This window comes from Erythrolamprus reginae, chromosome 1 (assembly GCF_031021105.1).
Source record: "Erythrolamprus reginae isolate rEryReg1 chromosome 1, rEryReg1.hap1, whole genome shotgun sequence".
Lineage (NCBI taxonomy): Eukaryota > Metazoa > Chordata > Lepidosauria > Squamata > Dipsadidae > Erythrolamprus > Erythrolamprus reginae.
The window spans coordinates 305,522,928-305,547,215 of NC_091950.1; the positions used below are offsets into that span (position 1 = coordinate 305,522,928).

General features: G+C 38.8%; 1 protein-coding gene and 1 long non-coding RNA gene across 2 annotated transcripts in view; one reads left to right on the top strand and one right to left on the bottom strand.

The window, feature by feature from the left end:
* Positions 1 to 551, bottom strand: part of TBC1D32 (TBC1 domain family member 32) — a 106,081-nt gene extending 105,530 nt beyond the window's left edge. The window contains exon 1 of the mRNA XM_070733436.1: positions 382 to 551. The gene's annotated coding sequence lies outside the window, so the exon portion shown is untranslated. The remainder of the gene's footprint in view (positions 1 to 381) is intronic.
* A 1,218-nt stretch (positions 552 to 1,769) lies between these two features.
* Positions 1,770 to 21,807, top strand: LOC139161029 (uncharacterized). The gene is made up of 3 exons (XR_011558056.1): positions 1,770 to 1,818; positions 3,277 to 3,365; positions 21,439 to 21,807. It is a non-coding gene; the product is annotated as an uncharacterized lncRNA (long non-coding RNA).
* The last annotated feature ends 2,481 nt before the right edge of the window (positions 21,808 to 24,288 follow it).

A 24,288-nucleotide genomic window follows, 5' to 3' on the forward strand; every position in this document is an offset into this window, starting at 1 on the left:
CAAATTATATAAAGCAAAGCTAAATTCGGAGGAAGCCCAATCGAGGATTGCCTTCCAAGGGTACATAATCATGCACGAAGTATCAAATCGTGTGCTGACATTCTCTTGATTTTAGGGGATGAGTTGGAGTTAACGCAACGTTGGAACAATGATTTATTCGAAGCAAGAAATGCGAGGAGGGTCAATAACCCGTACAACGCTGGCACGTCAGAATCTGCCGCTCTCTTTAAATGCGTGGATGTAGAAGCACCCCAAAGTGCGTGGATGGTTAGGGAGCACTGGACACGGGAAACAGGAGGACAACGATGCTGGAAAATCTTGGTAATATGGATAGACCTTACATAGAGTATAAGAAGGGTTGGATGGGGGAATTATGATTACCCTGAATCTGTATTTTGCCAAGCAGAAGCTCTTTTTCAAAGCGGGACCGCTCCAGCCAGCAGCCGAGGGTCCAGATCCCAGGAAAATGCCCGGGATTTGAGGCTGGGCGGATCCGACGATGGCGGCAACGGCGGCGGCAACACAAACGGATGAGAAAATAAGCCAAGCACTCAGGAAGAAGAAACGGGGGCAGTGCTTCCGCGCCAGAGTCGCAAGCGCAGACGCCTCGCCCCTCTGGTTTCCTATTGGCCTAGGCAGAGTGGGGGAGTGGCCATAAAAAGCTGGATATAAGGATGCTGTTACACCGCGAGTTAAGGATTTGGGTGCTTAGTGGGGTGGGGTTAGGTGGAGCCGGCGCTCCTGTGCAATAATAAGGCTCCCCCCCCCCCAAAAAAAACTTGCGTATTATATCATTACTGAAAATAAAGCGCCGGTTTCTGAGTTTCCCTTCCTTTTTAGCCAAATGCTCGTACTGATAATGTAAATGTGTATGCTACCAGACTCAACTCTGAGTAGAAGCACAATAATTTATCCAGGGGGGATGATGATCAGAAAGTATGGAAAACTTGGGTTTTATTTTCCGTATAAAGTTTTCTAACCATTAATGTTTTAATAGTTTTTATTCTGGGCTTTTTTGTTTTGCTTATGCTGTAAATTGATTTATTTGTTTATTTATTTATTTATTTGATTGATTGATTGATTTCTATGCCACCCTTTCCCTCAGACTCAGGGTGGTTCACAACAGCGAGTATTAGTTTAATACTACAGTTTATAACATCTATTTTACTCTCCAAATTCATGGAGAGTTTACCCTGTGTGGATTTGTCCCAGAATTATAATTTCTCATTTATTTTAGCAGAAAATGTAGACGGGGCAGACATGAAAAGTCAGCGTCCTCCTAAGCATACTAATGCACTACAAACTTGTTGGCCATGTCCATTTTACTCTCCCGGTTTATGCAGGCCTAACCTTAACTCTATGTGAGATTGCCTCCAATGGGATTTTTCTATGTATTTTACCAGAAAACATAGACAGGGCAGGCTCGTAAGCTTACCAAAGCACTTTGAACCAGGTAGTGACATTCATTTTGCTCTTCAAGTTAATGGGCTTCTAACCCTAAGTGACCCAATGAGAGTTTTCCATGTATGTTACCTGGAAACATAGATAGGGTGGGCTGGGAAAGTGTGCCCTGTTAAGTTCAATGTGTTATGGACACATTGGCAACATTTATTTGGTCTCAAAGATAATGGAGAACTAATCATCCTAGGTGTGTTGACTAATGGAATTTTCCCATATATTTTCCCAGGAAACAGGGGTCTCAAATAGTGAGGAGTCCTGGTAGCACAGTACTTAAAATGCTGTATTGCAGGCTAACTCTTCCCAAAGTCTGGAATTTTACCCTGACTGGAGGTTGACTCAGTCTTCCATCATTCCAAGGTCAGTAAAATAAGGACCCATATTGTTGAAGGCAATATGCTGTCTTTTTAAAATATTCCGACACTTCTGGACATTTAATGTCACTTTAAAATATCCCAATCTTCTGAAAAACTAAAATACTGCATGTTAGATGCTAAGAAAATTGTACTTTTAGCAAATGTAGCATTCCTTTTCTGTTTTCCTTTTACAAGATTTTAATGGGATGCTTATACTGTATTGCCTCTTTTATTTTTCTAGCTTTTGCTTTTTGCTAAATCACTGAATAATTATATTGCTTTTACATTTCACTTATTAGTCTTCTGTTTATTCGCCTTATGGTGTTGTTAGATATTAGATTGCATATAACTCAGTATAATACCAAGCCACTGATTGCATATAACTCAGAATAATACCAAGCCACTGATTTTCATCATCTCAACAGATGTTTCTGTTGCATATGGGAAAAGCTATGAGCAAAACATTGTAAATTGTTGATGTTAGTTCTTTAACATGTATTGAAGGAAGACCAGAATGCAATAACTACCCTCATTTCAGGAATATATCAACTACAAATTGTACAAAAATGAAGCAATGCATGTTTGAATTCCATGTCTTTTGTGAGTTTTCACTGTTAAATTTGCAACAGATGGTGCCATGTTATGGACATATTGTTTGTGTCTGTATTTTCTGTTTTTCCCAAACAATGGAGAAATAGCATCACCCAGAACTCTGCTTTGCTACTGTGTTGTTAATATACTTGTTTTCAATGAGTCATTCCTGAGCTAAAATTTGGATGCTTACTTGACAAATGTAGAGTGAAAACTTTTGACTGGGGACATGTGGAGATTATGAAAAATTATGCTTGCCTATAGGCATATGTCTGCATCTGTCTGACTTCCATGTATATTTCAGTCTTCTATTATGAAATAGTTATCTGTCGGTATTTATGTGAACTTAAAATGACATATACACTAAGCCTCACAAAAAGATTTTGAATTAGAAACATAGAAACATAGAAGACTGACGGCAGAAAAAGACCTCATGGTCCATCTAGTCTGCCCTTATACTATTTTCTGTATTTTATCTTAGGATGGATATATGTTTATCCCAGGCATGTTTAAATTCAGTTACTGTGGATTTATCTACTACGTCTGCTGGAAGTTTGTTCCAAGGATATACTACTCTTTCAGTAAAATAATATTTTCTCATGTTGCTTTTGATCTTTCCCCCAACTAACTTCAGATTGTGTCCCCTTGTTCTTGTGTTCAGTTTCCTATTAAAAACACTTCCCTCCTGGACCTTATTTAACCCTTTAATATATTTAAATGTTTAGATCATGTCCCCCCTTTTCCTTCTGTCCTCCAGATTATACAGATTGAGTTCATTAAGTCTTTCCTGATACATTTTATGCTTAAGACCTTCCACCATTCTTGTAGCCCGTCTTTGGACCCGTTCAATTTTGTCAATATCTTTTTGTAGGTGAGGTCTCCAGAACTGAACACAGTATTCCAAATGTGGTCTCAATTGAATATCTTACCAGCATACAGTACTGTGAGAACACATTCCAGGTATTATCTATCAGTACTAATTTCATTTCATTTTCCTGCTTATATAAAGTTTCATAGCAATAAAGCAAGGACGTCTAATGATCTTTGATATTCTCTCAATTTCCAAGATATTTTAAAAATTACTTTTTAAATCAGCAAACTGAACAATGTTATTCATATCCAATTGAATTCTATATGTAAATACACATTGCCAAATTCAGTGTTAAATCCAACCTGTGAGCAAATAACAAAATCTCACCCTTTTCTTTTTTTCTGTCTTTTTCCTCCCCCAAATCTTGTTCTGCTTATTGACAGAAACTCCTGGAGTAGATTTGGGTGATGGGTATATTTTTATTTACATAAAAAGAAGACTGGGTTTCCCCAACCAAATAATTTACGTTTAAAATGGGAGTGCTTGCTTATATTAAATAATTATATAATTATATTAAGAGAATCCTCACTTGACTGCACAAAATTAGAATTAGGATTTTACAGAAGAAAACATTTTGGAATTAAGTCAGGGGTCCCCAATCCTTGGGGCATGGACAGATACATATTTGTGGCCTGTTAGGAACCGTGCTACATAGTTGCAGGTAAATGGCAGGCAAAGCAAGTAAAGCTTCATCTGTATTTGTAGCCACTTTCCAGAGCTAGCATCACAGCTCCAGCCTCCATCTCAGATCACCAAGCATTAGGTTCTCATAGGAGCGCAAATTCTACTGTAAAGTGTATGTGTGAGGGATCTAGGTTGGGTCCTCCTTCCTTCCTCCCTACCCCCAGTCTGTGGAAAAAAATGTTTTCTGTCCTGCCGGGCGCTCTGGTAGGAGCCTCCCAAAAATGCAAGGGTACAAATTTCAGACACACACACGTTTGAAAATTCAAAACAATGTTCTTTATCACAAACTTCAAAATAAACTAAGCACTCTTTGTGTATTGCAAAGAGCACTGATCCCAAAACAACCCGGTAGTCTGTACAATTTCCCTTAAGCAGTCATTAAGTACTTAGCTAACAGCTGTGAAGAAACTTCACACTCTTTCTTCTTCCAATGAAGTGAGACACAGACGTTGCTCTGCTTTGATTTCAAAGGCGTGAAAAATCAACAAAGTCCAGAAAACAGCAACACACGATTCCTGAAGAACTGCGATCAGCTACTCTTCCACAACGGCCAAACCCACACGCTGCTATTTATAGCAGCAGCCCTAATTACTGGAGCCCCATCCAACCACAGGTGGCCTCATTTTCTCTTGTAATAATCCTTCAGTTGTGTCCTATGCATCACTCTACGCATGCATGGATGTGTCATTAATTCTTGTTCAGAATCCAAGGATGATACAGATGATTGATCTCCTCCTGGGCTGTCTGCCAAACTCCCCTCTTCCCTGTCACTCACACTTCCTTGGTCAGAGGAGGCTTCGTGTGCAGATTCCATCGGGAGCAAAACAGGCCTGCGGCATGTGGATGTTTCCCCCAAATCCACCTGCACATTCCTTGGGGCAGGAGCTGGGCCAGAGCTAACCACAACAGTTTTCCATGAAACTGGTTCCTGGTATCAAAAAGATTGGAGACCGCTGTGTTAAGTGAAGCCATCTTTTTTTAAAAAAATTCTGCACTTCCCTAAAAGAGAAATGTATCTGAATTTAAGGTAATCCTCCTAAACAAAAAGGAACACTGTACTGAAGAAAGCTAATCTGTTTCCACATTCATTATTTTCTCTCCATTTATGGATAAAACAAATACGCACAGTTGTACAGAACTAAAAGCTTTTAGCTGAGGTCCAGCCTACTTTTGTCTGGCTCTCATAAATCCATTCACATTTTAAGGCCATTGCAATGATCCTTTAAAAGCAAGTCAATTAAGATTCCATCTGTTTCCCGGTTAAAATGAGTATAAGCTAATTCAGGTGATAGCTCTTGCAGTTAGTTAATGACTATTCCTTTTCTCTCAGACTCTGTTTAAGCACAGCTGCTAATTCAATAGTTGCAAGTAAACTTGCCAAATTTATTCTTGACACCCAGTAAGTAATCTGTAAATTAAAGAAAAATAATATGGGTAACTAATTGTTTCAAAATTGTTTTTGTTTATAACTGTTTAAATTGTATGCTAGCCATCAGAACAACAGGTGAATTGATCAGCCATGTAACTTTAAATAAAATGAATAATGGAAATAATACACCATTGAAACTTTTCTTTTTACATAATAGTTTTCACCATATAGTTTAATTTTGCTGGTTTGTTTTTAAATTTTCCACGTGTCAACCAGAAGAAATAACAAAGATTGATGGTTCTCTTTCTGCATCCTCAATTTGTAGCTCCTAATATTATGGATTTAAATATTTAAAACAGACATCTTACTGGAATATGTATTGATCACTGAAGCTGAGAGATATGTACAGTATATGGGTATGTGTTGTGGTTAGCTCTGGCCCAGCTCCTTCCCCAAGGACTGTGGATGTGGGGGAGACATCCACATTCTGCAGGCCTGTTTCCCTCCCCCCCCCCATGGAATCTGATGATGAAGGCTCCTCTGACCAAGAAGACATGAGTAACAGAGAGGAGGAGAGTGTAGCTCCTCCTTGGATTCAGAACAAGAGTTAATGAAACAGCCACGCATGCGGAGAGCGATGCATAGGCAACAACAACTGAGAGATTATTATCAAAGAAAATGAGGCCACCTGTGGTTGTTTGGGGCTGTGGTAATTAGTGAGGCTGCTATAAATAGCAGCCTGTGGGTTTGGCCATTGTGGAGGATTATCTGATCTTTGTGTTTCGTGACTGCTTTACTGACTTGGACCTTTTGTGTGCTGATTTTTCCCCACTTTGAAACTAAACCAGAGCAAAGTGTGTTTCACTTTTTGAAAGAAGAAGGACTGTGAATTGCCTCACAGCTGCAAGCTAAGTATCACAGAACTAAAAAGGCACTTGTACAAATTACCAATTTGTTTGGAGACAAGTGCTCTTTGCTATACCAAAAGAGGACTTAGTTTAAGTGACTTTTCATTATAAAGGACATTGTTTTGAATTTTCAAACGTGTGTGTGTCTGAAATTTGTACCTGTGAATTTTTGGGAGAAGTCTACCAGAGAGCCCAACAGAACAGGTATGTATAGGCTTGTGTCTATTTATCCAGTCACCAACATATGAAATGTTGCATTAACACAATGTTTGTGAAGAGAAGAGAGTGTTGCTTAGTTTTTACTGTCCTTTAGTGTCCTTGCTTTTATTGTTGAGGCATTGTTTTATTGCTGCAAAATCACCCCTAAATGGTAGCACAGTGTAAAATTAACTGCTGCCATGAAGATCTATATGCTGATGTCCAACACTTGTCTACTGTTACTTCTACATACCAAAAGGTGGCACCAAGGTCGAGGAAAGGTTCATCGGAGGCACCTCTTCCAGATATTCTTCATTTAGTGCAAAACTTACTTTCGCTACATGTGAAAAAGCAGTGTTACTCCTTCCCTGATATATCTCTATCTCTATTCAGATATATCTTGGCTGCTTTATCATCACGTGTGGACAGACTTGTATGAGCCTTCAGGAATGTTCCATTCTATGCAATGCACCCTTCATTCTACAACACCTTCATTCATGCAATTTGTATGACCATCCATCTCGGCAACTGACTTTTCCATCCATCATAATGCAATATCAAAATGGTGTGCTTGCAGCGGCCTGACAAGCCACAGGGTCATTATAGGTCTTCACTGAGTATGGACATGATTTCATAGGTCTTCTGTTGTTATTTTTTCTATGTCTGCTGAAAACCCAGGGGCACCTGATGGAAGACATGACAGGAAAAACATGGAGTTCCAGCAGCAAATGCTGGAGGAGTCGAGAACATAGTAGCAGCATAGTCTCACCTACCTCAGTGGAACCAGAGCTTGTTCAATAAGGTAGAATACAGTAGCCCGACCAAACATTGGCAACAGCTGGAAAACACCATTTTTGAAAGGGAACATGGAGATTCCCTTCATAGTGACTAACATGGGCTGAAGGCAATGTGTGTTGCTATCTTTGCAAGACAGTAAGTGCACTGTGCTCACATCAGGGCAAGCAAGATGTGTGGATGAGACTCAAGTCTTGCTGTTTGTTTGTTTGTTTGTTTGTTTGTTTGATTGATTGATTGATAGATAGATTGATAGATTGATTGATTTTTATGCCGCCCTTCTCCTTAGACTCAGGGCGGCTTACAACATGTTAGCAATAGCACTTTTTAACAGAGCCAGCCTATTGCCCCAACAATCTGGGTCCTCATTTTACCCACTTCGGAAGGATGGAAGGCTGAGTCAACCTTGAGCCAGTGATGAGATTTGAACCGCTGACCTTCAGATCTACAGTCAGCTTCAGTGGCCTGCAGTACAGCACTCTACCTGCTGCGCCACCAGTTTCTGCAAGCATACCCTCTTCTTTTCAAACTCTGTGGTTAAGAACTGAAACATTGCATAGGAACCCCAGCTAGCAAGTGGTAGCAAATAGTGAGGACAGCAAGATTCAGAACAAAGGAATTAGGCTATACTGTATTTCACATTACCAAGTTGCCTTTTTCTCTCTCTCTCTTTCTGCCTCAAAGATCAATGCCTGCTGAGTGTGGACAGTTTTCCAAGCCAGATGGCCCATAGTCCATTATTATGCTTTTAGTTTATGTTGCAGTTTTGCAGATGTTTGGATGTATACAAACATATAAAGTACTTCTCTTTAATTGCTCACGGACCCAATGCTACCAAATTGCATCATCATCATCTTAGAAACATAGAAGACTGACAGCAGAAAAAGACCTCATGGTCCATCTAGTCTGCCCTTATACTATTTTTTGTATTTTATCTTAGGATGGATCTATGTTTATCCCAGGCATGTTTAAATTCAGTTACTGTGGATTTACCAACTACGTCTGCTGTAAGTTTGTTCCAAGGATCTACTACTCTTTCAGTAAAATAATATTTTCTCATGTTGCTTTTGATCTTTCCCACAACTTTGACAATAGCTTGTTTTTCTTGTGACCCAAAATTATTTTGGGAGCTCAAGAATGGAGGTTGGTTATTTAATTTAATTTATTTAGTTGTCAAACATGTATAGGATAGTAGTAGTTTGTGTAAACATAACATAAGTAAAAAAAATGATAAAAGAGGATAATAGGACGGTAGGCACAGTGGTGCACTTATGTACACCCCTTACAAACCTCTTAGAAATGGGGAGAGGTCGACTGTAGACAGTCTAAGGTTAAAGTTTTTGGGGTTTAGGGAAGAAACCACAGAGTAAAGTAGTACATTCCAGGGATTGATCACTCTATTGCAAGTTGTATTTTCTGCCGTCGAGTTTGGAGCGGTTTACATTTAGTTTGAATCTATTACATGCTCATGTATTGCTGTGGTTGAAGGTGAAGTAGTCATTAACAGGGAGGACATTTTGGTATATGATTTTATGAACTACATTTGGGTCAGATCGGAGGCGACATAGTTGTAAATTGTCTAATCCCAGTATTTCAAGTCTGGTGGAATAAAGTATTTTGTTGCGAGGGGAGGAGTAAAGGACCCTTCTTGTGAAATATTTATAGACTCTCTTGATTGTATTAATGTCTGATATGCAGTGCAGGTTATGTTGCCTACTCCTGTGTTGTTTCCAAAGAGTATTAGGGGTGGGGAGTGAAGCAGAAAATAGTCCTCTATAAACTGTTTTATTGTGTTGAAAGGCAAGCAAAAATGGTTCATACGCATTGACCTTTGAAAGTTCCTGCTACTTTTGGTCATCTGCATCATCAGATCAATTGATGATAAAGTCAGGGCACATTCTAATGGTTCCATGTACCTTTCATCCAGGACAACAAAATACAGATTCACTCATTACATTATTCATTTAAGTTTGAGGTCCTTTGTTGTATCTTTCCAAAGAAACCACACTGAATCATTTACTCTAATTTTATATCTTTCCAAATGGGTTGGGTGGTAAGAATAACTGGCGTTCTCTGTCATTTTGACAGCTTGTGCTGCTTATGTTTTAACCAAGATAAATATTTCAAAGAAGGTAATAAAGACTATTGCATTTCCAAGGAAAGCTTTTTGTAAATACACTACAGCATTAAAACATGCTTCAACAAGTTGACGCTTTTAGTCACTCTTATTCATAAGCTGTCAAGTTTTAATAACAAAGTCAAGGAATGTGTTCATTATTCTACCATGCTGTACCTATCACAAGGTAGCGTAAGAAAACTTATCCCTAGCAAATGATCTTCATTGTATAAGCTGTAAATATGTAACATGAGGAAAGCTGTAAACGAGTATGCCTAAGAATGATAGAGTTTATTAAATTGAAATCATTTTGTTCTTACAGCCTTTGTTGACTCTGAAGGTACAATAAATCCGGTCTCTTTTATTTCTATTCCATGTGATCTATGTAGAAATATATGTGGGTAGTAGCTTTAAATGTTTTGAGGACAATTTTCAGCGGTTGTAATGCGTTACGAAGATTCACGGTCTGAGTTTAAGTTTTTGACAGCAGGCCTGTTCCCTTAATACCTTTATATTATTGTGCTGTGCCAATTTCAAAGGACTAAAGAAAATTGAATCTGAGGCATGTTGTTTTCTGTTAAATGTCAGAAAGGCATGATGGTAGTTGTTTCCCAGTTTTAAAATTATATTTATTTTCTACAGCAGTCTGCTTAACTAATCAAATGTTGCAAGTGCTCTTTATTAGTTTTATGTCTTAAATCCCAGCAGGCAGCAAGAATGTAGAACAGAGTCAATGAAATCTGTTTGAAAATTGCTGGTGATTTCAAGCTCCAATTCTATATTAGAATAGAAAGAAAAATAAGCTTAGGTATAATAGATGAATTGGTCAAGGCAGTAAAGAAACGGAGTGGTGAATTGTTTTTCCAACTACATTACAGAGCTGTCTGATAGTGAACCTACTTATGAGTTAGTAGTCTGAAGAATAAACGGTGGTTCCAATAAACAAGCTTACAGAAGTATTCAGAAAGTTTGGGTTTTCATTTATAATATTATTCAGTGGTTTCTTAAACTCTGAGAGACCCTAAAATGCAGGTGTGCCTCTCATCCGTGTATCATCTGGAAACGGACACAGGTATAGAACATCTGAATGCTGTGTTGGAGCAGTCCTTGCAGTGCTGTAAGTTTAAGCTTAACTTTAAGCAGGGCAACTGGGTTGGTGGAGTTTGTGTACAGTAACGTGCAACACACCTCGACACAAATGTTCCCATTCCTAGAAACCTATGGTTTCCATTTGCGCCTATTCCCTTTGGCTCCATCGGACTCTCCGGTACTGGCCTCTATGAACTTACTGCAGGAACTTGCCGTCACACACTGTAGGACCAGTTGAATCATGCCATGAGGTTCTAAGACCAGCACCAATGCCATGTCCCTCCCCTGGCAGTGAGTGACTGGGTTTGGCTCTCCACCCAGCATCTTCCCCCAGAGTTGGACAACCGATTCCTGGACCCTGGGATTTCTTGGAATGTGTGGACACTCCCTTGAAAGCTTCCAAAGATACCTCTCCAGATGTCAGCTCAGAGGAGGATGAACCAGTTCCAAGCAGCTGTCTGAGAGGGATTTGGCTGAAGTACAGCTGCAGCCGGATAGTCCTGAGCTGGCTACCCTGTTCCCTCCAAAATAAGACATCCCCTGATAAAAAAACCCAATTGGGCTTTTGAGTGCATGGCATTAAGGCCAAGTGCTTATTTCAGGGTTCCAAAAATATATGATAGGGTCTTATTTTCGGGAACCATTGTATTTAGCACAGTAGACAAATGGAGGCTCTGCTGGGAACACCATATTTGTTTCCTTGCTGTGTGTTGTTGCCTTGAACTTCAGATCATGTCTCTTCAATTGTTTACTTAGCCTAGCCTTGCCTTGCTTTGCCTTTGCTTTTAGGAACCTGATTTTGCCTGGTGGATTGGACTTGCCTTGCCTTGAGGAGTAATGTTGGCTTCCTTTGAATAGCCTGTGGAACTCTCTGCGATTGAGCTGGTGGTTGCTAGGGAATACAATTTAGGCTCGGAAGCATTAATAAAGACTCTTTACAACAGTGGGGTGTAAACAGCACAGTACTCCAGCAACAGAGAATAATACCATTCCTGATGTTGTGATATAATTACTAGTATTCTTCAGGGATCAAATTCATAATGGAGTGCATTAGCTTTAAAACTTTACATAGCACAGCACTAGGATATATTACGTTCGTCATAACATAAACTGATTACTATCTGATCTAGACATATAAGGAGGCCGATTGTGGGTTGCCTTTCTTAGTGAAGTTCACCATGGATCAGGGGACAGGCTTTCTCAATAGTGATCTCCATTCTTCAAACATTTCATCTGGAAAATAATGTTGGCTTTATCTCTATGTTTCACAAAAAAGTTATAGCTGTAATTTGTATGGGCATTCAGCCCTTACTTGTTCTTCATTGCCTTGTTTACATGCTTTTATATCAGTTTTATTTTTTTATCTACCGATAATCAAAATTGCAGAGTTATATTAATAAGGGACATAAACATATCTAGAAATTAATTATATAATATTGCTTGATATCACGGTCAATTATTTCTTTCACAAATGAATATATGTGTCCCAGGATAATGTTGCAGAATCCAATCTGGGTTGGTCACTGGGACCACAGAGGAGATCCATGAGGATGGGCTCCAGTATGAGCCCAAAAGTTCAGAAGACAAAACCTATAGTCCTGGTGACCAACCCAGATTGGGTACTGCAATTATTTTGGTCTTCCGATTTACATGGCTAGAGGACTCCTGTGAACCTGTGAATGGTTGTGAATTGCATACAAAAGCATTTGAAATGAAACTCAGAACAGTGTACAGAGGTACCTCTACTTATGAACTTAAATTTGTTCTGTGACCAAGTTCATAAGTAGAAAAGTTTGTAAGAAGCAATTTTTCCCATAGGAATCAATGTAAAAGCAAATAATGTGTGCAATTTGGGAAACCACAGGGAGGATGGAGGCCCTGTTTCCTCCTAGGAGATTCTTAGACAGGCCCCATGGAGGCTTCCCCTCGCCTTTTCTGGCTCTGTTTCCTCCCAGGAGATTCCTAGAGAGGCACCACGGAGGCTTCTCCCTGCCTTTTCCGGTTACAGTTTCGGAGGCTCGGATTTGTAAGTGGAAAATTATTCTTGAGAAGAGGGGAAAAAATCTTGAACACCCGGTTCTTATCTAGAAAAGTTCGTAAGTAGAGGCGTTTGTAAGTAGAGGTACCACTGTGTTTTAATAAATCATTTAAATAGTAACTTTCTATTAAGTTATTCAGAGATTTTTAGGGTTAAAGCATAAGCTTTATTAATGAATTTGGCCTTCTCACATTAGATTTCACAACCATGATGTTTGTGCATATAGAAATGTTAGAAACATCCAATTTGCATCTCCTTGTGTGTCTAGCTTGGATGTGAATCAGAGTAGGGGCATCTTCTCCAGTCTAATTCTCAAGATTGGAGAAGAGCAGCAATTTGTTATGACACCTTGGCGAGTGTGTTATTTCACAATGATCCCTTGCCTGGAAGTCAATTCCACTGCATCTTCCAATTCCCTCCTGCGCATCAGCCTCAAAAGTGTTGGGTTTAACTACTCTACTACATGCTTGCACTGTCTTGTAAACACATCTCTATGGTCAGGTTGCAATTAACTGACCAGTGTGTCACCTTTTGATGACCAAAAGGGGCAGGTACTCTGCAGACTATATAAACCTCTGCAGAGTAGATGCTCCCCCCTTCTGATCCTCTTTTCGCCTTAATGACCCTTCCTGTGTGCTCCATTGTCCTCGGCTGAGGACACATGTGTGAGATGAAATCCAAAGCCATCCTCACACATGGGACCATCCAGAAGTTATTAATATGGACTGGAATATAAACTTACCTGCCTGCAATTTGTAAATTGCATGAATGAACATAATTGTAAGTAAAGATTGTATTTTTCATCTTTATGAAGGAGTGGTTATTCATTGCTAACAAATGGGATTCTGAGCCACGTGTTATTTCTTGCCATGCTAACTCCGCTGCAAATTAAGCCAGCTGAACTCTGCTAATACAAGTAATATTAATAATAATCAAAATACCCAACAAAAAGTAGGTTTAGATTATTGAATTAGCAATAAAAGATGCCGAAAACTATCTGGTAATAGAAGGGTTCTCCCAGAGCATATCAATTTGGCTGCTCCAGTAGCAGTTCATTTTCCAGAATAGTTCTGCAAACTGTTTCTTCAGTGCATTCCAAAAGAGAGATAGAACATTTTAGGGAACAGTGGAACATTCTGTTACAAAACCAGAGTTTTGCACAAAGATTATAAGATGTTTCTTCTGCTTTTCTTAACAGATCTCAGTTAAAACATGAAAAACTACTCGGGTGGAAGAAGATGATTTGTTGATTATTCACTCTTAACTTAAGAGCTCCAAGCTGCAATGGCTAAACCCATGCAATAGTAAATTATTCTTATGTACTTTATAATTATATTGTGTTCTTCCATAATAACTATATTTCTTTAATGTCACTTAAAGTTGCTATGCTTATTTGAAGTGTTTTAATAATAAGATCAGTGCAACTTTTTTGCAGGTCATTTTATATTTTGATTGTAAAGTTCTAGATTGTTTCCTGATTTCTTATTTGAACCCTATGACAATCATTAACTATTGCGCCTCATGATTCTTGATATATCTTTTATTTTATGTACACTGAGAACATATGCACCAAAGACAAATTCCTTGTGTGTCCAATCATACTTGGCTACTAAATTCTATTCCATTTTAGTGGGTCTCATGCTTTGCTTTGTGTTGAGTGCATTATCTTTTAAATTTAAAGGTCAGCATTTGGGGATGCATCGAGGAGTAGTTTTCTCCTGCATTCCTATGGGGCAATTTGAGGGCAGTAAATTGTTGCATGTTGATTTATTACCACCTCCATCATAATCTCATTGTGTATTTCAATCATCAGTCAACCAACCATTTGTGTATCTACATTTTCAAATTAGCTGGATTGATGGCTTGGTTAAAGTTGCAAGTGGATATCACATAAGATCCTGCTTTGAAATTCAATTAGAGGAAATTGCCTATAAAATAAGTACTCTGTCACCCTTCAGTTTGTCTCAGCATGTGCATAAAGATGAACTGATAGGCCTGGTCCTGAGGCAGTTGCAGCGGTAATTTCTATACAGTGATGCCACAGTGTGATCCACAACATGTAGCAACTTGCCAACTAATAAAATAGTGACATACTGAAATGGAAGTAAGGAAAAGTGAACTATGCATTTGAAAGTTATGGATGAATTCCAGTGCTGCTTTACAGAAAAACTGGGATGAAAGAAGAAGGTATTTTCTAAATCAAATAGATTCAAAACTGGGCTTTGTGGCTACTGAGTTCAAGTCTTATTTTGTACAAGCATTCTCTTTTTAAATATTTTTATTACTTTTTAAATATTTTTATTAATTTTCCACTTCAAAAAAAGAAAACAATAGTAAGTACAGAAGAAAATCAAAGAAAATTAAATTAATAGTAGTATATACAGATATTAATGTTATATTAGCATTAAAGTTACTATGTTTATATTATATTAATTATACGCCAGACTATATTTTCTTTCAAATATATAAAGTAGTACATGCTTTTTCCCATTCACAAATTAATTTCATATATACTTCAATGATTTATCATGCAGGCTATATTGCTCCCCCCCAACTTGTAAAGTCTAGATTTTATTTATTACATACTTCAAAATATTTTAAAAAGTAAAAATAATAAATTAACATTTGTACAAGCATTCTCATTAAGACATCCTCTATTTGAACATAACTTGTGAACAGGCCACTACTCTTTGGGAAATTTGTTTCTGTTTTGAATTGATCTTACTGTTAGGACATTTTTCCTAATACAATGTACACATTGTATTTTAATGTACACAATGTATGTTAATTTGTTTCATTGCATTTTCCTTCAGAGTATGTTTTTGGATGCTTAAATAAATGGAAAAATAGCTACAAAATATTTTTTTAAAAAAATAGAAAAGGGTTAAAACTATCCATTTAAGTTCTTCTGAGCTTCTCAGTTTCCTGAATGTAAGGTTGTTCGACCACTCCAATATCTATTTGTAAATTCAACCCCCAAAATTGATTGGGAATTTCAAGAATGTGCATGGCAAGTCAGGCTCTTATCCATACTTCCCAAAAGCCCAGTCTAAATGGTCTTAATTATTTTACAGTTGTAGCTGTTTTGACAGTAAGGTATGTTTTCCTCTCTAATTCTCAAACCACTGTTTTTTTGCTGCTCATTTTGCATAAGGTTGCATAACCTCACAATGGCATCTCATCCTTAACTTGTTCCTGCAGATATGCATGACTATGTTATTTGGATTATTTCTGTGGGTCTTTCAGGCTCCATTCTTATCAGTCCCATCTTTGAGGCAGGATGTCACCTCAGTTCCAGAAACTGCCTCCCAAAAATGTTTTCCTTCCTGTCCCTCATCCTACAAGCTGCTGGTAATTATAAAAGCGTTCTACAAATGACAGTGTCAAACCTCTGGGCCATCTTCACATTCCAAATGGATATCATATTGGGGGTTGTGGTTGCCAAGGTTTTCATTTCTGGGCAAGCTCAGCCTGGACATTTAACTCTCCCAGAACAAAATATCTAGAACAATCCATTGCCATTGTGGAAGTAATTCCGCCCCGAGTCTACGGAGAGGGGCGGCATACAAAATAAATGAATGAATGAATGAATGAATGAATAAACAAACAAACAAACAAATAATAAATAAATTCTGGCTAGGCCAGGATTAGTTAGTTACTTAGTTAGCTAGTTAGTCCAACACACAATAATATACAATGAAGCTTATAGAGATATAGTAGAGAAGATATAGGAGATATAGGAGAGACTATAGGACAGGGGACGGAAGGCACTCTTGTGCACTTATGTACACTCCTTACTGACCTCTTAGGAATCTGGAGAGGTCAACCGTGGATAGTCCAAGTGTAAAGTGTTGGGGGTTAGGGAGTCTGGTAATGAGTTCCACGCTTCAACAACTCGGTTACTAAAGTCGTATTTTTTACAGTCAAGTTTGGAGCGGTTAATATTAAGCTTGAATCTGTTGTGTGCTTTTGTGTTGTTGTGGTTAAAGCTGAAGTAGTCTTTGATAGGCAGGACATTGCAGCATATGATCTTGTGGGCAATACTTAGATCATGTTTAAGGCATCGTAGTTCTAAGCTTTCAAGACCCAGGATTGTAAGTCTAGTTTCGTAGGGAATTGTTTTGCAGGAGGGGTGTGAAATTCAAGAACCCAAGGGCCAGGGCCAGCCTACAGTGCTTAGACCTGCCCCATGGGGCTGCCCTGGAAACAGCAAAGGACCAGCCCACAGTGCCTCTGCCAGGAAAAGAGAGCATGGGAAGACCACATGCACCCCTCATGAGCTCTATTTTTGCTGGCAGAGGGTTGCAGGAAGCTATCACAGCCGGAAATAGAGCTTGGGAGTCCGTTTTTACTGGCAAAATGCTTGAGTCAACCCAGGCCCCCAAAATCAAACACAACCTTGATACGTCCTTCAATGAAATTGAGTTTGACACCCTGGTTTTGGAGCATGGGCAGTAGACATAACAATATCCCTATGCTGTCCCACAATCCAAATGTAACAGCACACACTAAGCATTGGTAGAAAAGTTAGATGTACCCCATTCTCAATGGAATTAAAGTTCTGTAGACACTGGCCACATTGTCTCCCCAGTCATCAATCTTAATCTATTGTATCACAAAGAAACCTGTGGTGCAGCTTCCTCCTCTTTTGTAATGCCGGATCAGCATTTTCATAAAGATTAAATCCTGGGTTACGGATGCGTTCAAGCACCTTACTTTCTGAATCATATGGCTGCAGGTCATAGAGTCATATAATGCCTAGAAAGATAATTGCAACTATTTTGGGGCAGACTCTTAACAATAGTACTTCATAAACCAAAAAGGTTCAGAGCGCTAGCATCACATCACTGCTTCTTTTGGCAGCTCAGCAAAATATTAAGCTTAGCAAGCAGCAAGGGCTAATTGACCAGTGCAAGTATAATTGTTACTATGGCCATCCCTGGGCATTGCAGTTGTGGTCCAATTGCATAGTCAACATGCCTGATGCACTAGAGATGCAAAGTTTGAACACAATACAGTGAAGTCTTCTCGCTGGGATTTCAGCTTTTGCTGCTAGTTTTCAGAACCAGTCTAGCTCAGTAGGTTTGAAATGCAAACGACTGTAAGACTGCTAGGATAATATGTAATCCCTGTGGTCTCATATCCTAGTTCTTGGCAATTCTTTCTTTACAACAAACAGCTCTTTTAGCTGGAACTGAAAGATGGTGCACTGTTGAATCGGCTCATAAACAGCTGACAACTTTGACCAGCCATGTAATTTATTTGAAAGTATTGGCAAGTCTTGATGTATGAGTAGAAAACATATAGGAAGCTACTTCTTCATTGTCAAAACTATCATGGCTTCAGTGTTTAGAATGATTCCTAATCCAGCCTCATTATCAGCGGTGGTCTACAAGCCAGAATGCTAAATTGTGCTCGATGCTGTGACTTGTAAGTGGTTTTGGGGCCAGTGTGATTTTGCTTCTGCACCTGTGGAAATTGAGGGGGTTGAAAAATCAAGAAGAGACCGAATATTATAAAATCTGGGGTGGGGGTCTATATTTGGTTGAATAGAAGAAATTCTCAATGAATCCAAGACTATGTAAATTTATTATCTTGAAATGTATATAAATAGAGATAAGTGTTTTCTTTCATTTGAAATGATCTAATTAACAAAAGTTTTTTTTTATTATGGAGATTACTATAGCGATTGGAGCTCCTTTTTTTGTTATGTGTTTTGTTTTCTATTTTTATGTATATATTTGTCTTGTTATGTATTTGAAAATAATAAAAAAATTAAAAAAATTATAAAAGGAAATTGCGTACGGAGCTGCAGGTGCTCCCGTGTTTCGGCGAGGTTTTCCTGTGACTTCCACAGGTGCAGAAGTAAAATCGCGCTGGCCCCGCAAGCACTTATGAGCCACCGCGGCGAGCGCAATTTATTGTTCCAGCTCATAGCCCACCGCTGCTCATTATAATATAGAACAGTCTGAAATGTGGCCAGACATGACACTCACTGAGTAGGCCTGCCCTCCACTGGCTCAGAACAGCTCTTTTAGCAGCCCTGTCATTAAATTTGGACTACAATCCACAAGTGGATGTATGAAATCAAGTCATACAGCTTTTATTTCCCCAAAGATTCTGTTCCATAAATACTCTACCAAAAAAAAAGCTCCGATATTGATCAGTCTTTGTAAGGATAGTGGGGAGGAACAGTGTGATCTAAAAATTACAAGTGTGTGTGTGTGTGAGAGAGAGAGAGGGAGACAGAGACATTTTTATTATTATTATTTATTAGATTTATATGCCACCACTCTCCGAGGACTCGGAGCGGCTCACAACAAAAATAGATACAATAAAATACAAATCCAATATAAACTATATTAAAAACCCTATTATTATAAAAAACTAACAATTCTAAAACAATCATACCAATCTCATATGTTGAGTCAGGAAAGGTAAGGGGAGAAATCAATCCCCCCATGCTTGGCGGTATAGATGGGTCTTCAACATCTTATGGAAGGCAAGCAGGGTGGGGGCAATTTGAATCTCAGGGGGGAGTTGTTTCCAGAGGGCTGGGGCCGCCACAGAGAAGACTCTTTCCCTAGGTCCCACAAGATGAATTGTTTAGTCAACGAGACCAGTGTTCCCTCTAATTTTTTTTTTTGGGGGGGGCGGAAAAGTATAGTGTCTGAGCGGCAGTCTCTTCGGGACTGGGCGGCACAGAAATAATAAATAAATACATAAATAAATACTGTGTGTCTATAACAGTGAGCTCATAATAGGGCAACTCTATCAATATCAAAATGCCACTTAAATAGTTGAGCTAGTTTCAAACTAGATTTTGATTTTTTCTCTCTCTTCCTTACTCCCATTCTTTTTCTTTCTCTTTTAATTTCCTCTCTTTTTTCTATCTGTTTCTCTCTCTTCCTCTCTTCCTCTCTCTCTCCTTCCCTCTCACTCTTTCCCTCTCGGCTTCTGGGCAGGTTTGGAAAACTGAGTTGATGATGATTTTTAAGTGAGCGATTGCTCACTGCTCAGCTTAGAGGGAACTATGAACGGGACCCAGAAAAGGCCGACTCTGTGGGACCTAATCGGCCGCTGGGATTCCTGCGGCAGAAGGCAGTCCCATAGGTATTCTATTTTCTTCTTGTTCTACCCCATTTGTCACAGATTTGAGAATAGCCTATGGCAGTGATGGCAAACCTATGTGCCACAGGTGGCATGTGGAACCATATCTGAGGGCATGTGAGGCATTACTCTATGTCAGCTCCAGAGTGCATGCGTGTACTCTCCAGCTGATTTCCGGCCTTTTTGGCCATTTTTGCTCTTTCCAGGCTTCAGGAGGCTTTCCTGAATCCTTGGAAGAGTGAAAAATAGCCCAACAGGCCTACTGGAAGTCCGGAGGCTTCAGTGATGCCTGTGCAAATGAATGGAGGGGGGGGGGCGGGCGATGCAGGGGGTTGTGTGCATGCATGGGGAGAAGGCATTGCATTATGGGTGTGGGCACACGCACGCACACTATTGTGCGTGTGTGCATCCTTTTGGCACCTGAGCCAAAAAAGATTTGCCATCACTGGCCTATGGGATAACCTAGTATTCCATCCGTGAGGAAGAAAAGGGAGCATGTTTAGTGGATGAGGTCATTTCCTATGATTGGAATAGGGATGGATATGATAAAGCTAATAATATTAGTGCATACTGGCTGCTATAAGGGGAACTTCCATTAAAATGGTTTGGGTAAGGTAAGATGGTAGATGTATTTCAAGCTCTGCAGTTGTTTTGTCTATTCACTTTTTTAAAAAACTAACCTTTCCCAATGTGGTATCAAAATATCGGTCAGTCTCAAAATGATGGAAATTGCAATCCCAAAATTTTTATATACCAAATTGAGTACAGTTAGTTTAGGACAAGCATCGCTCACTCATAAATACCTTACCATTTCTAGATTTGGGCTCTTAAAATGCAATCCTGGAATTTTTTGGGGTTGATTTGAAAAGTAAATAACTCGAAATCTAAGACCTCATTCTAGGGCTGTTTCATATGTAATATTTTAAAGACAAAACTGACATGCCCACAAGATCATATGCTGCAACATCCTGCCTGTCGGCGACTACTTCAGCTTCAGCCACAACAACAGAAGAGCACACAACAGATTTAAACTTAATATTAACTGCTCCAAACTTGACTTTTAAAAATATGACTTAAGTAACCGAGTTGTCTAAGCGTGGAACTCATTACCGGACTCCATAGTGTCATACCCAAACCCCCATCAGATTATCTACGGTTGACCTATCCAGATTCCTAAGGGGCGAGTACGGGGCGAGTACAAGTGCACTAGAGTGCCTTCCGTCCCCTGTCCTATTGCTCTCCTATATCTCCTATACCTTTCTTCTATTCCTATATCTCTTCTTCTATTCTTTCATTGATATGTTCTATTACTATACCTTCTTTTCTATTATTTCTTAGATATATTTTACTATGAGTATCTCCTCTATAACCTTCATCATGTATTTTACTATGTGTATATAGATATATACCCACTAAAACCCTCATTGTGTATTGGACAAAATAAATAAATAAAATAAATAAAATGTTTTATATTTCCATGTTTATTAACATGAAAAAAGGGTTTACTGCTCTATAATAAGCATTTCTAACTATATTTAATACACAACAATGATACTTGTAAAATATATAAACACTAGGTGGCAGAATAAGGTTAGAAAAATGTGTCCAATGCCACATTTATAAAATGTGCAGCCAGTGGGAAATGTTACCATGTGAGAGTATTTTGGACAGTGGTGTTTTAATTCTCTCCATTCTTTTTCCTCTTGGTTCTGTATGTTTTGGAAAATTGTAAATTTACATTTTCAGTGTCTATTTGTCTCCTATAGGTCAGAAATGTAAGGCATTGTCTGCCTGCAACAACGTACTAAAAAAGGTAAAAAATATCTCCTTACTTACTTACATATCTTCCTCCTAGGATATCTCTCAACATCCTGTGTAACTTACAACCTTGGTGTTTCCTGGCAATCTGCAATTCAAATACTAAGGAAGCCAGACTCTGTTTAGTTTCCAAGCCTGTTGCCGCCACATGCTGAGTCAAGATAAAAAGTAGAAATAGCCCAATGGAAAACAGAGTTATCTAACACATCAGTCAAGGAAATTGAGTTCAAAGTATATTAGAGATGTACAAGGGATGACCCAGACTGGAATCTTAATCCAAATGGAAGGAACTTTTAATATTTTGTACCCACTGCAATCCCACCCCAGTAAAAATCAGTCAAGCCCACTGCTTAGACTGGGGGCAGGGGAGTCTATGGGAATTTTATCTAACGCAAATGTTGCCTATGTTGAACAATGATCAAAATCAATATCACAACAGGAACAAAATGTTATCCACAAAATGTTACACCAGCAATTTACTTTTTAAAGTTTGGCTGTATTTGATTGATTATGTCAATTTCATGCGTGAATTGACTTACACTGCATGGAAATTTACACAATACATGTAAAAGTTGCATCTAATTTTAATTAAAGTTGAATAAATTTTAAATAAAGTTGAATTATGTGCCTTACTATTCTTCTATTCTTCTTGCAGTATGCGATGTCTGAAAAATGTGGATTCTCCTCCCAACACACACACATCTATAGATTTACACATGGTAGTAGATTTCCAAATATACAGTCCTCTATAAGCCAAAGTGATGCAATCATGATTATGTGGTTTCCATCCTAAGAAGTCCTTCCTCTGTATAGAGATCCACAATTACAGAAAAGGTTTTCTCTGTCTTTTCTTTCCAATATGATAACACTAATACTAGTACTAATAGTAATAATAATCGCACCAATAGGTGCCTTGGATATAATCCCAAAATAACTGGAGCACCACCTTCAGCACTGACAAATTCACCATTAGTCAATTTCAAAAAACAGCTTTACTCTAAACATCAACATCTGTTTGGGAAGGCCAAATCCAGTCTGAGCACCTGGTTGACTGAGTGACGAAAAATAGTTTATTAAATATATATCGGGTGGGTTCTTCCTGGTTTGGACTACATCCCTGAAACATTATCAACCTGCTAGTGATGCGAAGAGGGCATCACGGATCCGGTTCAGTCTGTTCTAGTCTGCGTGCTGCCATTTTTTTTTCAGAATTTTCGGTGATTTTTTTTCAGTGTTTGGATGACTTCTCAGCATCTGCTTTCACAAAAGCCCTCACTCCCACCCCTGGATTAATACCGATCTTTATTTCTTCACCTGAAGCACAGCTGAGCAGTTTCTCAGCTGTGTTTCGGGCTGAAACCACCTTCTGAGCATACGCAGAAGTGAATTTGCATGAGGGGATGTGCATGCACATGGGCGGGGCGAGCGAGCCGGTGGCAAAAGTAGGTGGAGCCCACCCGTGATGTATATGCTGCTTAACTCCTAATGAGTGGTTTTCAAATGGTTAAAAACATTAAGAAAAAGAAACACCAAAAAACACATACAAAACCACACAAAGTTATGAGGGACAAAGATGTCAGAGAAAACAAACTCACATGAGAACAAAGGGGGGTGGGGAATGATAAAGGGTCTCCATTATCCTTGTCAAAGTCCTGGATGAATTTTCTTGGTATAAGCATAGTAAAAAGACATCCATCCTGAAATCATCTGCTGTTAGGCCGCTGGAAAAAAAGATAGCTAAGGGTTGCCAAAGTGCTTTTTGAGGCCTTTTGAATAAGGTTCTGACAACTGGAGTTCAGGGCCTGACCACGAATCCCAGCATGAATCCCAGATTAGGTCCCACAGAGTTGGTCTTCTCTGGGTCTCGTCGATAAAACAATGCCGTTTGGTGGGACCCAGGGGAAGAGCATTCTCTGTGGCGGCCCTGGCCCTCTGGAATAAGCTCACCCCGGAGATTAGGACTGCCCCCACCCTCCTTGCCTTTCGTAAACTTTTGAAAACTCATCTATGTTGCCAGGCATGGAGGAATTGATATATCCTTAGCTTTCTTGATGTATGGTATTGTTTGGATTGTATGGTTGTTTTAATAGGGGTTTTAAAAACTGTTTTAACATTGGATTTGTATATGATGTTTTTACTTGTTGTGAGCCGCTCCGAGTCCTCGGAGAGGGATGACATACAAATCTAATAAATTAAATTAAATTAAGTAACTGTTCAACCATCTTGAACTCCCTCGTTGAGCTCTTGTGGGAAACCCAGGGTTAAAAACTTGTGTGAGGGGTGGGGAGAAGTGGGATATATGTTGTTCAAGGGACAAAAAGTTTGGTGTGGAAAGAAATGAGCATGTTTCCCTATAGAGACTTCAGGAGCTATAGGATCACAAGTTGGATTATTATTTCTATTATGAGGGTGGTGCATTGTATCCTGCTTGTTGCCAGAGGGGCATTCAAAATGATTAAAATTTATTTGCCCAAACTTTTTGGAATCAACTATTAACTATTTCAGAAAAAGATTATTGACTTATTTTCTGAATTGTGGAAAAAAAGCAAGGCTTGAATGTGCTTTAACTCTTGAACAAAACACTGTTCATTTCAAAGAACGAAGATTAGGCAATAAATATTTTTCTTTTAAAAATAGCAAAGATGTAAAAAAAAAGAAAAAGAAAAATTAGCGATTAACTTGTCTAGAATGTATTTCTTGTATGTCTTAATATGGAAAAGGATTTCCTCACAGACCTGTTTGTTCAAAAGTTTTTAAAAAATGCTTACGTGAGTCGAACTAAAGAGCCTACATTAAATTATGCTTTATAGTTTGCGAAGATATTATTTTCCAAATAGCTGTATGATGAAATAACATTGGAAGAAGGAATTCCCTATGTTTAACTCTG